This window comes from Mesocricetus auratus, unplaced genomic scaffold (genome assembly GCF_017639785.1).
Source record: "Mesocricetus auratus isolate SY011 unplaced genomic scaffold, BCM_Maur_2.0 Super-Scaffold_100011, whole genome shotgun sequence".
NCBI lineage: Eukaryota > Metazoa > Chordata > Mammalia > Rodentia > Cricetidae > Mesocricetus > Mesocricetus auratus.
Genome location: NW_024429195.1, coordinates 66,080,450 through 66,100,982, shown reverse-complemented (window position 1 = coordinate 66,100,982; position 20,533 = coordinate 66,080,450). Strand labels below are relative to the sequence as shown.

General features: G+C 36.6%; 1 long non-coding RNA gene across 1 annotated transcript in view; it reads left to right on the top strand.

The window, feature by feature from the left end:
• The window catches only part of LOC121143296, a 31,116-nt gene extending 13,442 nt beyond the window's left edge, over positions 1–17,674 (top strand). The window contains exons 2-6 of the long non-coding RNA XR_005880503.1: positions 1,738–1,821; positions 5,443–5,603; positions 7,024–7,145; positions 13,390–13,669; positions 17,621–17,674. This is a non-coding gene — a long non-coding RNA (uncharacterized LOC121143296). The remainder of the gene's footprint in view (positions 1–1,737; positions 1,822–5,442; positions 5,604–7,023; positions 7,146–13,389; positions 13,670–17,620) is intronic.
• The last annotated feature ends 2,859 nt before the right edge of the window (positions 17,675–20,533 follow it).

Genomic DNA, 20,533 nt, shown 5'->3' with positions numbered 1-20,533 from the left:
GGTCTAGTTCTGTCCCATGCAGGTTCCCCAACGGTCAATCTGTAGTCCTTGAGCTCCCACTAGTTTGGGTCAACTGTCTCTGGGGTTTTCCCCATCATGATCTCGATCCCTCTTGTTCATATGATCCCTCCTCCCTCTCTTCAACTGAACTCCAGGAGCTCAGCCAGTACTTGGCTGTGGGTCTCTTCATCTGCTTCCATCAGTTACTGGATGTAGGTTCTATGATGACAATCAGGGCAGTCACTAATCTGATTAAAGGGGAAGGTCTGTTTAGCCATCATCTCCATCACTTCTGGGAGCCTTAGCTGGGGTCATCTTTGTGGATTCCACAAGTAAAATCAGTGGAATATCTGCTGGACAGAGTCTCACAGCTGTTGTTGGTTTTTTAGTATCTGGATTTTCCAATTCTTATTATCAAACAGAAAGACCTGATAAGGTCTGACTTCCTAACACTGCAGAATCAAGAACTTTAGTGTCCCTTAAACTTCCCAGATTTAGGTGGACGGCGTACATGCTAGACTGTGGGTTTCCTGGGGGACAGAATAATCCTTAACAGGTAAATTCTAGTGAAAGAAGTTAGACAATTGTGGACAAACCATTGAAGGGAATACTGGGACGGCAGCCTTTCCTCTCTTGTATCCTTTCTTGCTACCATGATGTGATCAACCTTCTCTAATGCCTGTTCTTGCCAGAGTGTATCCCCTTTTCTAAAAGTAAAAGGAATGGGATATGGACTAAAGCTATGGAACTCTAAGGCCAAGATGAAGTTTTTGTTTTGTTTTTTTTGTTTTGTTTTGTTTTTTTGGTTTTTTTTTTTTTTTTGGTTTTTTGAGACAGGGTTTCTCTGTGGCTTTGGAGGCTGTCCTGGAACTCGCTCTGTAGACCAGGCTGGTCTCGAACTCACAGAGATCCTCCTGCCTCTGTCTCCCGAGTGCTGGGATTAAAGGCGTGTGCCACCAACGCCCGGCCAAGATGAAGTTTTTAAGTATATTATTTAGATATCTATTTTTACACTGACAGACAGCTCTCTCTCTCTCTCTCTCTCACACACACACACACACAATCAAAACAGTAATGAGTAATTCCCTAAAGATAATGCTATTCAAAACTTCTGTAGCTACCAAATCCCTTTTCTACTGTTGTTATACCTAAAAAAAATCTACTGAAACAGTGTTCTGTGAATTGCTTCAGTTCAAATCAAATTATATCATCCTTTATTATTTTCTCAGATTAATTAAGTAGTAATGAAATTAATGTAGAAAATTTTGCTAACTTCATATTAAGTATCCAGCTAATTCCTATTTTACTCTTTACTCAGTAGGTAAAGTTTCTATGCCAGCATGAGTGAACTTATATGAACTGAATCATATTCATTTCTTGCCATTCAATGAATATTGACTAAGACTTCACGAAAAGCATTAACTAAAACAGAGACAATCATCGTCTATAGGACTTATCTTGAATTTATATAGATATTATCTTATAAAGAATAGAACAGTAGTAATAATTCAGGAAAAGAAAATACAAATAGACAATTCAAATATATATACATATATTTTTTCTTCTATAAACACTATAGATACATTCATACACGTGTATGAGTTACATGTCATTCTAAGTTAATCACTAAAATTATAGCATATAAATATTTTTTTCAGTTTAAAAAGTAGCAACTTCATTTCAGTCAAGATGACGTCTGAATCTGCCTAAAATCAGCATGCTCATCTTTTATAATAGGTGAATCTGCCTAATGGAAAGCTAATTCCTGGGTTGAAAACAGCATGAAGAAAGAAAATAAATATATATATTGTTTAGAAACATGTAAGTTATTCTGTTATTTTCCCTTTCTTACTTCCTTGCATCTTATATATGGTGAGGAGTTCCATAGGTTAATAGTGTATAGCCTAAAATGCAGTGAATTGAAGGTATGTAACTAGGCTGTGGGGTGCCTTTATAGATGCAGACTTATGTTCCTAAGTGTTGGGAGGTGAGACATAAAGCAGTTTTACTCCCAGAATCTAACAAAATGAAGGGTTTAGATCCAGTTATGTAAACTGAATTACATGGAGATTTTATGCAAGTCCTCAATAGCAAAAAAGTAAAAAAGGTGTTCAGTAACCATTTTTATTTTTCCATGAAACTCTCTTAAAAGAGTGAGACAGAGAGTTCAGTCTTCAGTGTAAATATTGAATATGCTTTATGCAATCCATAATTCTCTGGTAGAAAGAGAATTTGATGTCATGGAGATTTTCAGTCAGAATTTGTAGACTGACTTCTAAATTGAGTTATGCCTAGGTGAAGCCAACTTGTTTCAAATGGCAAACAGTCCTTCTGAGTGTCTTGTTCCACAAATGACATACTTCCCTGTGTGAAACACAAACATTTTAAGCTAATTTTGTTGAGTATGAAAGCAACCTCTGAAAGACTTAGTAATGTTTGGTGTTGTTTCTTGGAAGTCAATCTTAGTGAAAATAAAACAAAGAAGTAAAAGTTAACTTGCCACAGTGGAGAAAAAGTTTTCTCACAGATGTGCCAAACTGAAAATAGAAAAAAAAAACTATCAAAATCTCTCTGAGAGGAAATGGAAATTTCCCACAGATAAACAGCTGCTTTTAGAAACAATGGGGGAGAATATTTGGAAAGCAATGGAGCACAGGAAGCAAATCAAAGCATATTTAACCTTTACATATAATATATAATATGAGGTCATAGAATTTCTCAAGCAATGTCTCCTTAAGTTAGAAAAATGAAACTAAGTTATCAATTTTGATCTAAGTGATTATTTAGAGGACTTTGCTTAGGACACAGCTCTATGTGGCTACGAATACAAATTAATAAATGTTTTATGGACCATAAATGTTACCATTTAAGTTATATACATGGATAAATTTATATGAAGTTACCTAATGCGTATTAGTTATTTGTTGACACATAGAAAATTACCTTTAGTTATGGAAGCCCAAATATAATCTAGTGACCCCATAGCTTCTGTTGTTCAGAAACCTAGAAACAGTCAGGGTTTTCATCAGAAGACATCTCAAGATGGTAATCATGCTCTTATCTAAGGAGGCAGTCCTATTTCAATTTTCAGTTTGGGGAGGATTCTATCTCCAGATCACTAATTGCCAAGAACAAAAAACAGTAGAATTTACAAACCTAATTTAGACTGAAACTTAAGATCTTTGAAATGATAGCAAAACTGTTCATATAGTAATATTTTGAAACATTTATAAATATTGATTACTTGATTAAAATTATAAATGATGTTATTCCATTTATTTTTGTCTTATCTTTTAAGTCCAGTGGTTCTCAACCTGTGGGTTACAACTCCTTTGGTGGTCAAATATTAGATATCTTGCATATCAGATATATGCATTATGATTCTTAACAGTAGGAAAATTACAGCTATGAAGTAGAAATGAAATAATTTTATGGTTGGGGTCACCACAGCATAAGCAACTGTATTACAAGGTCACAGATTTAGGAGGGTTGAGAACCACTGACTTAGTCATTCATTTTGGTAATTATTTCTGAGAGCTGATATGTTCCCAGGATATGAAGGTTGTTATGGTTAAGTTTTGTCAGCTTAACACAATATAGGATCACTTGGGAAAGGAATCTAAATGATGGATGGTAGATCAGGTTGGCTCATAAGTGACTGTCTTAACTGAAGACACCACACACTTGGCTGACAGGACACATATAAATCAATTTGGAACCAACCAGAATGCTTCCTCCCTCCCGGAAACCTTGCCTTGAAAGGTACTGGGGGAAGTTATCATAATGACTGACATTACAAAGAACTGAATTTATGATTCACGTTATACATATGGATAATTTTATATAAAGCTGCTGATGTGGGAGGTCCACTGTGTGTGTCACCTCGTTTGTGATCCTGTGTAAGTGTAGAGAAAGAGCCGAACACAAACAAGCATGCATTGTTTCCCTCTGCTCGTGACTATGGATGTGGTGTGACAGGCAATTTCAAGTTCCTGTCACCCAAAGGAATATAACCTGAAGTTGTACGAGAAATAAAGCCTGTCTCCCCTAAGTAGCTTTAGCTCAGGGTGTTTTGTCACAGCAATGGAAGCGAAGCTATGACAGCCGTGAACAAAACAATAACCCTATCCTCGTGCAGCATATATCATAGTGAGTGGAGACTGGAAGCAAACCAATAAACGTTGTATATGCTAGCAAGGGAAAATTTCTACAAAATATCAAGACATAATTATAGGAGAATCAATTTTGTGAACGTTTCTTTAAGCTCTCTAAATAGGCAACAATTGTGTGGAGATATCTGAAGGAAATAAATAACCAGAAATTGGAAGCAACAGAATGAATGTAGAGCATTTCAAGAAGGGAAAATGTACATTTGGAGCTGTAGGAGTTGTGGGTTAGTATGGCATGGAAATATGGTGAGGTATTTAATGACCAGAAAAGACAAACAGAAGCTTCAGTAAGACCCATCTGCTTAAGGTATGTGAAGCAGAAAAAGAGCAGGGTTCTTCAGAAGAGGGAATTCAAGGGCTTTTACTAGTCACCAGTCTATTGAGTTATCTCCCAAAGTTATTCAGTTGCATGATGATTAAGATTTGAATGAAGAGAACAGTAGCAAAGAACATGAAATTTGACAAATTTGGGATGCACTTCAATATTGTGATTAATTGTTTTCTTCCTGAAAAATTTAGTTGTTCACTATGAGTCAAATAAAACAGTTCCATGGCCACTAAATTAAATACTTGACTTGAATCCTTAATTTTGATTGAGGCAATTTTCATCGGAACAGGTTTATGTTGATATTCCTGAGAAGGGAGAATGTCTTGTATAGACCAAAAGAATTCTGAAGTGTAACTTTTGGATCATAAGATTGTTGTACTATCTGTTAGACAAACAGAAAATGCACGTCAAATAATCAAGTCATTATTGCGCACCAGGGAATACCTTGTAATGTTGGTCATTATTATAAGACAGTTAATGACTTCTCTCAGCAGTCTTCACTGTACATTCTAGGACTAAGAAAGCTACCCAGTAGGAAAGATGCCAAACTGAATTCTACATGCCATGGTACCGAAGTGTGTGGCGTCTTCAAAAATAAGGTCTTCCCAAGAGATATGTATTTTTATTGGCCAGAACTCCATGCAAGTGTGTAAAACACAACTAACAACTAACTTGTTTATAGAAAAATAAATAAATAAAATTTAAAAAGGAATTGCATTGCAAAGACAGAAAAGAGACTGTCAAAACTTTAACATCCCTGAAGCCCTCAGCATTTGTAAAATACATTTAATTCCTCAAGCATTCCCTTTCTACAAATTCTTCCTACAGGCTCGGAAGCATTCTTGCTCACAAACCGACTTCTCATGATAGGGAATATATTTATTAGTTCAAGTTTGCATATGTCCTGTTCTGTACTTCATGAAAAGAAATCCTTTATTTTTGCAGTGAGGAACATTGACAGAGGGACACTGATTGACAGGCTAGCCCTGTGTTCGAGACTAATGGTGAGTGCCTGAGATGCAGGGATACTGGGACCGGTCCAGCAGAGATTGCATGTTCTCACTCTTCTTGGGGAAAATGAGAAAGCTGAGGACAATAGTAATCAGGTAATATGACCCAGTAGCTATGCCAGAATGCAGGGATTTAGAAAGGAAACTATTTGAATATAATCTCAATAAATGAAGATGAGTTTGAAGAAGGCATTTTAGGCCAAGACAAGAACATATACCATATACAAAGACAAGACGTGAGACCCTTTAGCAATCTTATACAACAGGGAAAGAATTGTGTTGGCTGCAGTGAAGGTTGTGGGAAACGTGGGGTATAATAAAAAAAATAAGTGTACAAGCATATCAAGTCACATTGCACAGAACCCTTATACTTAGTGCTGCAGTTATGAAATTCCTGGTCTTCAGTAGAAGATCAATGACAAAGTAGGCCTTGAGTCATTTAAAGCACAGCTGGTGACCTACGAAAAGGAGGAGCTGGAGAAAAGATGATGAGTGATTATGAATAATAGGTTGGTCTTTTGTGAAATGCTTGGGATAAGAGAGAAAGGAAGGTCTGATAGGTGTTTTCAGAAGGTCATTACCTTTGAGAGAAATGTGCTGTCAGCCATGAGAGAAAGAACCCATGAGGAGGGAATGCAGACAAACCCGCATAATAATCTCACTGAAGCATATTTCTACACACTTGCAGCACTGCAGATTGAACCTAAGTAGCACCTACTAGGCCAGATCTCTTCTAGGCCATATAGCCTCCAAGTTCTGATATCCCCAGTCCCAAGAAACAGCCTTTAAATGCCTTCACCTACATCGGCAATTCTCAGCCTGTGGGTTTTGACCCCTGGGGTCTCATATCAGATATCCTGCATATCAGATATTTCAATTACGATTCATAACAGTAGCAGAATTATGAAGTGGCAATGAAATAAATTTATGGTTGGGGGGCATCACAACATGAGAAACTGTATCCAAGAGTCACAGCATTAGGACAGTTGAGAACCACTGAAGATATTCTTATGTAATTAGTTTCTAAGCTGTACCCTGTGACTTCTCCCTGGACAGCATAAGCAAGGCATGATAGCAGTATCTTTCACTCTTCTGTATCCTAAGGATTTCTTCATTTTATATTGCAACAATCTTTGGTTGATTTGATGCTCTGGGATGCCAAACTGAAGAATCTTAACTCGTGTATGTAATTGCAGACAGTAATACCAGTTGGAACTACTATAAAATTACCTGTTAATGGATACTTGGGCAGCCTAAGGAAGATAAGTGATTTTCAATTGAGCTATTTACCTACAAAATAACTAAAGTTACCCTTCACAATTCACAAAGTGTCTAAGAACTTGCTTGAATATTCACTGAGAATAATGGCTAAGCAGTCCTTTAGAATACCAAAAAATAGCTTGTGACAGTAAGGGGGGCTCAAATGTCTGGACTTTACTTGTTACCTGCTTCCAAAGTCTGGACAGCAGAGTTTTGGTGTGTTATAACATTGAATACTCTTCTTTGAAATCCTCAGATTATTGTCTCCACCCTGAACGTACATGCCTTTAAAATTTGAAGGTTTTTCTCTTCAGTAACACACGTTGGATACCTACAACAGTTTACTTTGTGAGCCAGCCACTATTTCCACAGAAACAAGTAAGGACCCTTCCCAGCAGTTTTGTATTGTAAGATTTTATTGTGGAAGATAACTGTATTCTGTCAATGGTATTCTCAGTAATTTGCTCAAAGTCATACAGACCATGAGTAATACAGACCATGAGTAATACAGAGTTGAGGTGTGGCTCCAAGTAGTTATCTCTAGAGCATACATTATGCATCTATACACGTGTAACAGATTCAGATTCTCCCTCTTGACAGTTGAGCATGTAATGTTACTGGTTTCTTCAAGACTCTCAGGAATGCAGACTAACATAGTCAGAGGCTTCCACTGAATTGTAAGAGGCTTCTTAGCTATGGGAGAAGACACATCTACATTAATTCTCATAAGTAATTTCTATTTGATCACAAACTTCCAACTTCTGACAATGTTTACTGTGTCATTTTCAATTTAAATCAATGACAGGTCATTTTCTGAAGTAGGAAGTTTGTGATAAAACTCAAATAATAATAACACTAATAAAGCATCATTAATATGTAATCTAGACAATTTTACAAAAAATAAGGGAGAATAAATCCACACTCCACATGCAATAACACGATTTTGTGCAATACTAAAATCTAGAATTTTGCACTGTGGTCTTAGAATTTTTTATTTTCCTATATATTTTAGCCCACTTGACTTACAGGAGTGAACTCCTAAACTCTCCTTAATAATGTTTTTTGACCAATACTTTCTCCTTCTTTCCAGAACCGCTTTTCTTTCTTTTTATTTTATTTTTTTAATTTTAAGTAACTTGTTTTACATGCCAATCCCAGTTCCCTCTCCCTCCCCTTCCCGTACACTCCCCCCTAGCCTCTCACCCTATTGCCATTTCCTTCCACATAGGGGATATCCAAAGTCTGTCATTTCACTCAGGGCAGGGTCCAGGCACTCCCCTAAGAGTCCAGTCTGACAGAGCATCCCTCTTTGTGTTATGGACACACGATGTCTGTTTGTATGCCAGGGATAAACACTGATCCACTGTCCAGGGCCCCATAGGTTACCCAGGCCTCCTCACTGACTCTCACATTCAGGAGGTCTGAATCAGTCCCATGCTGGCCTCCCAGCTGTTGGTCTTGGGTCCAAGGGCTCTCCCCTGTTCAGATCAGCTGTCTCTGCTGGTTTTGCCAGCCCATTCTTTGCCAATTTGCTCATCGCTTCTCTCTCTCTGTTACTGGGTTCCTTGGGTTCAGTTTTATGCCAAAATTAGATGAAATTTCTCTCATGTCACAGCTTTGTGAAAGTCTTCCTTTATTTGTGAGACAAAATGTTCCTAGTGGTATTTTGGTCGTATCATTTTCTAATAAAGAGTTGGGCTAGTGGAACTCTGAGTGGTTTTTTTTTACACCAAATGGATGGAAATATGAGTAACCTGTTCACTGAATGATGTTCAGAAAATTAAGATGACCTGTAATGCTTTAATATTCAATTATATTTGAGCATGGCTACTCTCCATAGGTAGACATCAGAAAGTAAGGAAATTAAAATAACTATAAAGAAGTAAACTAGACTCCACGATATGATGTAAAGTTCAGACTTGCTTTGTTTGCTCATTTGTAATAATAACAATTATAATGAACTAAAGTCTTCATCAATTAGATCTTTCAACCATAAGTGTACAAAATTTCCTTATAGTACATGAGCAAACAGGACCATGTCTGTGAGGAAGAAGTATGTCACAAGCCTGTTACATTCATCAGCTTTTCCTCTGTGAATTGGAGAGTAGCACAAGACTGCACAAGCAAATAAGAACAACAAAACACTGTACTTTGCTTTTCTCTGTAGAAGCTAAGAAACAAAATAATATTAATACTTTTCTAAGTAATATGAAGAGCATTTGTCTTTAGAAATTGCTCATGTAGGTATTTCTTTTGGATGTGAAGGTGAATCTATCATATATATGGCAGAATTATATATATCTTTGTATTATATTCTTCATATATACCATATACAGCATATATGTACATATATGTATATATGGAGTGGAGAGAGAGAGAGAGAGAGAGAGAGAGAGAGAGAGAGAGAGAGAATGAGAGAATTATATTATCCTAACAACTCCAAGAACAGAGAAAGGAATAGGATTTAGAACCTGCCAGGCATGGTGTTTAATTGTCTTATCCAGCAACTTGGTTTGAACATAAGGAGACAATGGAAATGATATAGGATCACTATTTTCTGTGATGATTACTTCATTCTTGGGGCTGGCTAGATGGTTCAGCTGGTAAAAGTCCCTGAGTAGAGGTTATTGGAACTTGTCCTGGAACTTGCATTGTATACCAGGCTGGACTAGAAATCACTGAGACCCATTTGCTTCTGCCTCACAACTGCTGGGATTAAAGGTGTGTACCACTACAATTGGCCATAAGTTCTGGATGTTTTAAAGTTATTTTCTTGTTTCTGGATTTCCAGTATATGAAAAATGATGTTAAATAAATTTTATCCCTGCCTATTTTCTTCTACAATTAGACAAAATTGTTTTTAGCAACAGGGAATATGACAAAAACCCACAGGAAATAATAATGAGTTCTGAAAGGCATTTTAGTTCTAGATCCACCATTATACCTATGTCTCCAGCACATCTTCTCTTCATTATTGTGACAGAAGTTTGCATTTATATTTGTCTTCTGAAAATTGGGTTATTAAAATTGCCATTATTAAAGAATAGTGTAGAAGCTACATGTTCAATAAATGTGAGATTGATGGATTTAAGTCTATGTTTCATTTCTGTCACACAGTGTACACTGTTGAGAAGTCCATTGTTGATAGTGGCATTAAAATTGTCTTACATGTTGTGAATAGAAAAATTGAAGAAGGCTTAATATGTACTGAGAAAGAGTTACACAAAACTACAAATAATTAGGATAACTAATTTACTTACAACCACATCACTAGTAGATTATTTAGACTGCCCTTGAGTACTTATAAATATTTGTTTTGTCTTTGTATTATTTTCCAATTATCAACTAATTTATAATCAATCAATGCTCTGGGGCAATCTTGCCAAAATAATCATAAATAATGTTAGGGTATTTTTAAGGCATTTGACAACATTCTTTACAATGTCTTTTTGTATGTTTACTTTATATTTATTTAAACTGATTTCAGAATAGTTTATAAATATATGTGAATTATCCATGTGACTATTATGTTTGGAATACTGAGGCAGTGGTTCATCCAACTTCACAGTATGTATTCTGTCTTCAGAACTCTGCCAAACTCTCATCCACTAAAGAAATGACAACATGTTTCTTCACTGTTAACCTACCATGTTGACTTAAGGATAACAGACTGTTCTTCAGCCAAGGACACCTTGCAAAACCAGGCTGTGTTTAGGCTACTTAACAATAAGGCTTGTCTTTGCAGGATTTTACAGGGCATCCTTTGGTAGTGTTTTTTAAGGCTTGACTCAGTTCTGACTTTGTACTTTCTCGTAAGCAAATCAATATTTTCCATTGTGATGATCTCAACAACTCATTATCTATAACCTGCATAACACAGTGCATCACTTACATGACTCATTTGTTCTAGGACTTTTCCACACCTTTCTTCTCGGTGAGCATCACAAGAACGCCTGAATACATCAGTTAGTGGATTTCTAACACAATTTGATCCATTGAATACATTTTGTTTACTGGAAACTAGGCATCACAATGAAACAGGCCTTTAAAATGTGCTACTAAGAGAGATTCTTATTTAGATCTTCAGAATTCAATTCATGTTAGTTTCTCTTTGTTGTAAAATTTTAAATGAACTACAAATAAAGTCTGGCTAATTGATTCCTGATTTCATAATTCTCCCCTCTTTCTTTTCATTTTCTTTTCTTTTCCTTTTTCTATATTTTTATTAGTTTGATTTTTGACTATAACTGTGACTCTCAGCAAATATGAATTCTGGTGTTGGATGATTAGGTGAACATTTACAAATGACTTTTTGATGCATGAGAGACAATGAATGACCACTTTGTATAATATCATTGCTCTTGATTAACTTCCTAATTTGTAATTCTAAAAATGAAAATTCAACCTTGTCCTTTATTTTATCTTTAGATTTAATGCACCTAAGAGTTATAATTATTAAAGCTACATTCTTTCTTAAGTCTGGCAAAAAAAGCACTGATGTTCCTAAAATGTAGGTGAGGAAAGAGTAGTAATTAGCCACACAGCTGTCTCCTTACAGATCCACAAAGTGATACAGGCCACTTTACAAAGTGATGTGACAATAAAAGCAAAATAAAACAAAAGCCCATTTTGTAACACTTTCTTGTGTGTCTGTGATATTATGTACAACTGCCATGTCTGATGTCATTGAACACTGAATTGGCTATAAGTGATGTTATTAGGGTTGTTAGTATTCAGGCATCTGTACTGGCCTGCCCTTGGGGTTCTGACAGGATACACCTTCAGTTGCAGTCACTAAGAGCACCACCTGTGTACTTTCACTATGCTCTCCTCTTCCCTGTCTCTGTCTCTCTGTCTCTCTGTCTCTCTCTTTCTTTCTCTCTCTGTCTCTCTGTGTGTCTGTTTTTCTCTATCCCCCACATACCCTTTCCTCTCTTGCTGCTCCTGTCCCAGAGTTCAATCTGCCCCCTCTGCTTTCCATTTTTATGATCCCTTTCCATAATAAAAACCCCTCAAGGCATCTTTCTCTCTTGTGCTGCTTTTCTTAAACTACACCAATGGTTTCACTCCCTTATATGTTCATGTATTCGACCATCTTCTGTAGTTTTGTTTCTCTCTTTTTTGGCTGCTTGCTTTTTGGGAAGTCCACCATCCAGTTCCCAAGTAAATACTCATAGAGGCTTATTCTTTCTTATGAATTCCCAGCCTGACTTGCTTCTAGCCAGCTTTCCTTACTTTAAATGGTCCCATCTACCTTTTGCCTCTGGACTTTTTTCCTTTCCTTACTTCTGTATATATTACTTTCACTGTGTAGCTGGGTAGCTGGCCCCTTCTTTTCTTGCTCCTTGATCTCCCTTGCTTTCTGATCCATCTTTTTCTCCTTCTGTTTATTCTCTGCCTGCCAGACCCACATATCCTTTCTTCTGCCTTGCTACTGGCCATTCAGTTCTTTATTAGACCAATCAGGTGTTTTTAGGCAAGCAAAGTAGTACAGCTTCACAGGGTTAAACAAATGCAACATAAAAGATTGTAATGCATCTCTGCATCATATTCCCCATGAAGGGCCTCACCCTCCCTGGAGAGTGGAGGGGAGAATGGGGCAGGGGTTGAGGGGGTTGGTGGGGGGCAGGGGAGGAGGAGAGTGTGAGGGAGCTGGAATTGACATGTGAAGCAAGTTTGTGTTTTTGTGTCTAGTTTAAATTAAAATAAAATAAAATAAAAAACAAAAAAATCACAAATGTTTCACTGCATAAACAACTGTAACATATCTTAAAATAATAGTTCACAATAATCTTCCCAAATGATAGTGAGTTGGGAGGCTATGGAGTGTTTTAGGCATGCCACTGAGGATACAACTGCCTAGACTTTCCATCTAGATCCTTTTGATTACTTATCAGCTTTGTTTGCTACATGTTCTTTTGCTGTGAATTTTACCCCACATTTATCTCTGTGATAAACTGAAACCATGAGGCAAAATACATATTTCCTGCTTTAAGATCATTCTATCACAGTCATTTTGTCCTTGGAATAAGACAAAGAAAAACTAAAAACAAATACATACACTAACAATTTTATTTGGTTACAACTTATAGTTTGAAATAACTGCACTTGGGGGCTACCATGGAATAAACAAAGACATTGGATGGATATTGGTAGGACAGAGTGATCATCATGGCATCTGGTCTTTCTCCAAGCTCAAGTTTGGCCATGATTTTTGAAAATGGAATGGAGATCATGATCACATGGTATTATGATTAATGTTAATTGTCAACTTGACAGGATCTACAATTCCCTAGTAGGCCAACCTTTGGGCATATTTCTGAGGAATATCTATGTTTGGTTAGTTTAACTGAGAAGAGCATTCCTGTAGCTGAGTATCTTTATCAGCTACATTGAGTGAGGTAGGAAACAATACCCTTCCTACCAGGTTGGATCATTCCCTGAGTAGGGATCCAGAACTATATATATGAGATAATAATTCAGCATTAATATGGAGTTCATCCCTTAACTTCCTGATTGTGGGTATGATGGGACTAGCTGCTTTTAAGCTCCTTACACTTTAACTTCCTTGTCTTGATGGAGTCTACCCAGACAACTCTCTCTCCCTTGGTTGTTTTGCCAGAGCATCTCGAACACAACAAGAGGAAATGGAAACTTTGATGTTTAGTATGGGTGGTGAACACAAAAAGAACAGTGTGGTCAGACACCTGAACTTTTCTCAGAGCATCATGCAGATGTCATTTACCAACTTCCTAGCTCTTGTTAACTAAAGAAAATGTCAGATGGATCAAATACACAAACATCAAAATTCTGAGAAACTATGAAAATCAGAGCAAGCCTCGAAATAAGGCATTGAGTTTGGCAAAAACTAAATGGACATCCATTAATCTCAACATTTGAAGGTAAAATGTAAATTTCTGCATACTCCAGTTTATGTGGTTTTATTTTACTTTGTGTAATGTTGCAAATTAGCCTTTAACATTTACTTTCATTATCTCCTTTGTAAAGCTCACATTAGAGAATAAAAATGATAAGTGCCTGATAATTTTCTCATTAACTATGAACCTTTTCAAAAATTTACAATAAAGAGACTTTTTTATTAAAGTATATTTTTGTCTTGGTATGATGGCCCTGATTGGTATGACGTTATTACAAAGCTCAGCTTGTAAATTATATTTTTTAAAAGTTATAAGAAAATTTTCCTTAAAGAAGAAAACAGACTTGATAAAGGGAACTTTTTTACAGACTGAAAAAAAGATGTATCATTTATGAAAATGTCAAAAGGCTAAGTATAGCCAAAACAAGAGAATTTTCCAGGTGCCTGATCAAAATCTCTTCAATTATTAATGGGTTATACAACTTAGAAGGGGCTTTTGAATATATTGTTATATATAAAAATTAGAAATAACTGGCAAAGTGATAAAGAAATAGTTCAGGTGGTAAAAATGTTTGTGTTACACACTCAAGGATTCACAGATCCTGTGTGAAAAAAGCCGAATATGATGGAGGATGCTTTTAATCCCAGCACTAGGTAGGCAGAGATAGGTGCGTTTGGGGACATGTTGAATAGCCAGACTACTTACATGGTGAATGGGAATTCCAGGTAAAGAATGTATATATACATGCATGTACATATGTGTGTATATGTATACATAAATGTATGTATATACACAAAATACATGTATTTTATATTGTATATATATTATATATGTATCACTTGAATATATATATATATATATATATATACACAACAAGATGGATGGTGTCTCAGGGAGTAACTCAAAAGATGTCTTCAGGATTCAGTATAGACACACACATATGTGCTCACTGAAAAGCATCTATTCATATGAACACTTAAATTAACAAGTACCTTGGTGTACAACACTAGGATGAAATCCACTAAATTTATTTTTCAAAATACCCCTTAATAAATAAATGTTCATATATATGTTGTCTGGCAGAACTGAGAGGGCTGCTGAAGGAATTCACTGAAATGGAAATGATATTAAGCCCGAGCATGGAGGCATGGGCTTAAGCAAAGCTCTATCAGCAATAGAAACAATACACAGGAGCCTCCTTCAAAAATAGTTTTCACAAGCTAATGAGTTGATTTAGCATTTTTCCCATGCAGATGTTAATACAAATATCTCAAATGTACTCTGAAAGTGTGGAAGTAGAGGAATTTCCTAGAGTTGAGAAAAATGTATCAGTTGACTTTATTATGATAGAGGGGGAATGAGGAGGGGCAGAGGACCTTTCTTAAAGGCACTCAGAGAAAGAATTGAACTCTCTTAATCTTTAAGAGAAACTCCTTCTGTTAGAAGAACTCAACTCGTTATCCTTACATGCTCCTGTCAGAGGAGATCTCCTGTGGTCAGGTTTTCATGTTCCCAGAGGTGTAAACATTCCCTCTAGTCTAGCCTTCGAGGAAGTGGGACTAATCTTATTGGAGCATGTGCAGAAGCTGTGTCTAGTGCCATGCACATCGTCTTTGAATGGGCATCTTGCTTTACTGTTTGTTTATTTGTTTACTTTATGTCGGTAGTTCCCACTTGGAGAGCTGGTTTCCCTCTCCCATTAAACTGGCCACTAAAGAGTTAACTACATCCACCTCTACCTGAAAAGGAGTCCCCTCTATGCAAAATGCCAAACACAAGTTTTATTCAGAAACCCCACTGCACTTCTGCTTTGATTTCTTCTTTTCTCAGCCCCTTACACAATCTCAATTTCTATGAGTACTATTTGAACACTCAATTTTCTGAGATTGTTTTAGACTGACAATCTCATTTCCCAGACTCTGTTTCTTAATTGAAGTCCTTGAAACCTTATTTTACTTCTTCTCAGAGTGTAGGTAACTGTTCTAGGAAGACTTTGATAATTACACTGAGCCATTACAACTCTGAGGTACTTCTGTATACTAACGGACAGAACCCCCGAGACTCACAGTGTGTGAGAAAACTGTGTTTATATGTTGCTTTACGTAAGAGGTTAAATACAGTGCCCTGTTCTGTACCTAGCTTTGGGTTTCTATGTACTCATCTGATCATGAAATAGTCAATCTATGGTGTTAGCTTCAGACTCTCTAAAACTATTTCCTTCCTCCCTCTTTTCCTCCTTGTGATAGTTTTCTTGAACCCGATTAAACAAGACACACATCACAGAAGCTGGCGGAAGCTGCTTCTTAAAAGGATTAATTGAGGCGTGGAAGCCTTTTCCATCAGGTGGCTGAATTATAAAAATGCCTGAGGCAAAACCAGTGCTTTGCCGGGCAGCCTTTGCTCTGTCTTGGTGAGGCTGCAGCTACTACTGCCACTCCAATCCCTTTCTGACGTTGGATATCAGCTTCTATGCCTTCAAAGCTCCAGACCCACAGCTCTGTAGGAATCTTCAAGACCTTCCTAGTCAGTTCCGAAGTCCTGAAACACCTACCATTGTAGATTAAGCAGCCAAGAGGTTCTTAAGCTCTCTAGCACGCAGCCAGTCATTGTTATAGTACCCAACCTACATTGTGGAAGTCATTCTAATAAATCCCCTTTGTAATATACACTTATTCTATCAGTTCCGTTTCCCCCAGAGAACCATGACTAATTAACTTCAGTGTCTTTCTTCTTTCTACACATCCCTCAGTGGATTTCTTCTACTTAGCTTCAAACACATGGTCTTACCACATATTTCATCACTCTCCTTCCTGCTGTTACAACAATGCTTCTAGCAACTATTACTCATTGCCACCTGTCATGAGGCACACATACGTAGTTTAGGAATCACAATCACCCTCATTCTCCCCAACTATTAGCCTATTGTTTTTCTTCTTTGTTTTTCCAGGGTTTTCTTTTCTTTCTGAACTTGTCACTCATTCTTCATGTATCATTATGCTATTCCAGGGTTTTATGCAAATAAAATAAGATTTATCAATTAGGAAATTAATCTCTGTGGATTGCTGCTCTCTGCAATTTTTAAAATAAAACAGTTTTAATGTGCAAACCTGGGACAGATTATTTCATTGGAAATAATCTTCCACAAGATTTGAAAACTATACAGAGTGATTAGTACCAAAAGCTGCTAATGTTTGGAGGACATTTGAAGCAGAGAACACAAAGATATTTGCTGAAAGTGTTTTTAGGCCATGTGTGCTAACAAGGCAATAGTAAAATGAAAAGCTCACATTGGTTGAAGACATACAAGGCAGGATGGTACAAAAAATGACAAGGCATGTTTCTGGATAGCACAGCAGTTCCCCTTCTAATTTTTGGAAAAGAACTTTTGTGTTATCCCCCCCCCCCCAATGGCTGTACTAATTGAGAGCACATATCAGCACAGTTGATCTTTAAACTACTTTTTTTGTTTTGTTTTGTTTTGTTTTTCGAGACAGGGTTTCTCTGTATTGTCTTGGAGGCTGTGCTGGAACTTGCTTTGTAGACCAGGCTGGCCTCTAATTCACAGAGATCCACCTGCCTCTGCCTTCCGAGTGCTGGGATTAAAGGCGTGTGCCACCAACGCCCGGCTATATTTAAACTACTTGATAATCTGGCCATTCTGACACTGATAATCTGGGGTGGCATGATTTTGCATTGTGGTTTTAACTTGAACTTACCTGATAATCAGTGGTGTTGAACAATTTCACATATACCTGTTGGCCATTGAAACTTTTCTTTCTAGAGCTGTCAGTATAACTAGTGACCATTTTCTAAACTGGCATGGTTTCTGCTATTTAGTTTTCACAGTCTCTTTTGTCAGATACATATTAAAGTTCTTTTGTGTCCTTATTCTATTTAATATTATATATATATATACATATATATAAAGTGGCAATGCTGTCAAACTGCCTACTAAACATTTGTTTATACCTCTAGGACAAGGCAGCTCTCAAGAGTGAGCAGGAAAACTTCTTTTAATAGCGAGCCACAGTAAGTGCAAAGACTCATAACTGATCAAAGAGATAAGAATAAGAATAAGGGGACTTCAAAGAGGAGGACACAGAAAGGATGTAACAGCCAGATATGTGGCACACTGTGCAAAGGTGTCTTCTGGACATGATGTAGCTATTGTATACATAAACTCACTGTAGTTGTGATTACCCACACAAAACCTGCATAAGATCATACCAGGCAAGACTCCTGCTGGGTAGGGAAGGAACTCAGGGGGCTCAAACCCTAGCTGAGGAGATACTGGCTGGGGGAGGGAGAATCATTCTTCTTTGTGGGCCTGGCCTTAGGTAGAGTGCTCAAGCTCCAACAGATGTCCTCACACCGGTGTACTTATGAGTAGCACTAAATGAACTTAGTGAGTGACACATAAAATAAAAGATGGAAAAGAGGACATGAAGCGGGATGGAGCCATGTGGGGGGAGATCTGTGGAAAGATGGAGGTGGAAATGATCAAAATTAATTACCTATATGTGAAATTCCTCAAGAATAAAAAGAAATCGCTGCTAAAAGGCTAATGATTCATTTAAATTATAAAAATGGCCAACCTCAGTTATGGTGGGCATTTCGGGTTACCATTTTCCAAGATGCATATGAAAGCTTTAGATTTGAATTTTGAAAAGAATGAAGGGCCCACTTGAGTCAGTCACACAGCAGCAGTGCCCTTATCATAATGCAGGCAAGAATGGGAGTAAGAACTCTTTATCATCTTGGTGATGAGTAAGTGATTCATTTTTTTTATTAAGAAAGCACTGTATGCAATTTAATGGTTTAAAATTACAAGTGCTCTTGAAAATAAACAATCTGATAAAATTAATATTCATTCACTGCAAGATAAAGTAATATACTAATTTGACGAGGGTAAAATTCTCTAATAAAGCAACTCATAATACAATTGTCTTTGCCAGATTAGCACTTTATGAGCCCTCAAGAAAGAAATCTAATGAATAAATGTATTATCATTTTCTGTTTGGATAATGAGCAATGAACCTCTCAGATAACTGCATCCTTGTCAGTTTCATAATATCTATGAATATAAAACTGCCTCAGATAGAAACTATTTTACAAAACACTAAGTTATTTTTACAGCGATGCTGTTACCATACTAGTTGGAGACAAGAACCTGGGAGAGCAGAGCCTAACAATGAGAGGGACCAGTCTCATGTAATAGCCTGCTTTATTCAGAGCATCAGAGAATTCATATACTGAAGGTATTCTCAGGGTAAAGCAAGGTCAAATGTGCAAAGTTCACATGAGTTTAGATTATATAAGGTTATGAGGGCAACCTGTGCTTGGAGAGATTTTTGAATAACAAATGTAAGGTGATGGAAAATCTAAAGCAAAATTCATGTCATTCTGGATGGACATGAAAGCACATTCCAAGATAAATTCATGTTATAAGGAACAGAGGTTACAATACTCTTGCTTACTTGGAGTTTTCTCACAAACTCTCAGAAATCTCATATAGCTTCGTTTATGGACCATCTTCCAACACAATAAAATGTTATTCTTTTAATTAAAAGGTAAATATATTTCACATTTCTTCCATATAAGGGTAACTTTCTTTGAGTTGTATTTCATCTAACTATAAAAGCTAAAGGAATATCATGATTTTCTTTATATCTTAAATTACACTAATATGAATAATTTAACTTTGCATTTCATTATGAGATAAATTCATTTATTGACTGAAAATAAAAAAATATTTTTATTGACTTGGGCTAATAGTTCTTTGTAGAAACAGAGAGATGAACAAAATAATAGTTTATGGGACTGATCCAGACTCCCTGAATGTGGGTGTCAGTGAGGAGACTCAGGCAATCCACGGGGTTTTGGGGTAGTAGATCAATATTTATCCCTGGCACACAAATGGAATTTGGGGACCCATCCCACAATGAGGGATGCTTTCTCAATTTGGACACTTTGGAGAGGGCCTGGGCCCTCCCCTGAACGAAATGACAGACTCTAGAGATACCCCCTGGAGGGTCTTACCCTCCCTGGGGAATGGAATGGGGATTGGGTGGGGGGCTGGGGAGCCGAGGGGTGGGAGTGAGCATGGAGGGGAGGGAGAGGGAGCTGGGACTGATATGGGAAGCAAGCTTGTTTCTAATTTAAATGTATAATAAAAAGTGTAAAAAATAGTTTATATTATCATAAGCATATTTTCATTTTTATGTTAATGTAAATTCATATGAAAACTACCAAATTCTGTAAGATAGAAGAATGCACAAAATGTTACATACCCCTTAAATATAATGCTAAATAAATGCAACTCCAAAGGGACATGTCACTGTAAAATTAAGAAAGGTATTTTCAAACTATGTCTTCCTATTAACTAAGCAGAAAGACATTAAGATAAATATAGACAAATCTAGAGAAAAATCATGTAATATCAAAGTAAATTCACCTATAATAGCTGATGGATTAGAGAAATTTTTTTACACAAATTGCAAATGTCAAATGATAAGAAAATCTTAAAATTAATATAATATATATATATATGTGGCAGAATTCTTTTACAAATTGTCACTGAGGAGGAAGAATGCCTGAAGGTCACCTTTAAAATGCCACTTGAAAGCCAATGTTCATTGATTATCTGGTACTATTAAAATTAAATTAAACATTATTTGGTCATCATAGGAAAACTAAGTTAGAATTAATGGTGTTTACAATGGGATTGACATTTCTTTTTTTAATTTTTTAAAATTTAAATTAAAAACGATCTTATTTAACATACCAATCCCGCTTTCCTCTCTCTCCTCTTCTCCCACTCCTTCACCATCTATCCACTTCTCAATCAGTGTGAACCCTCCCATAGGGGATCATCAAAGTCTGTCATAT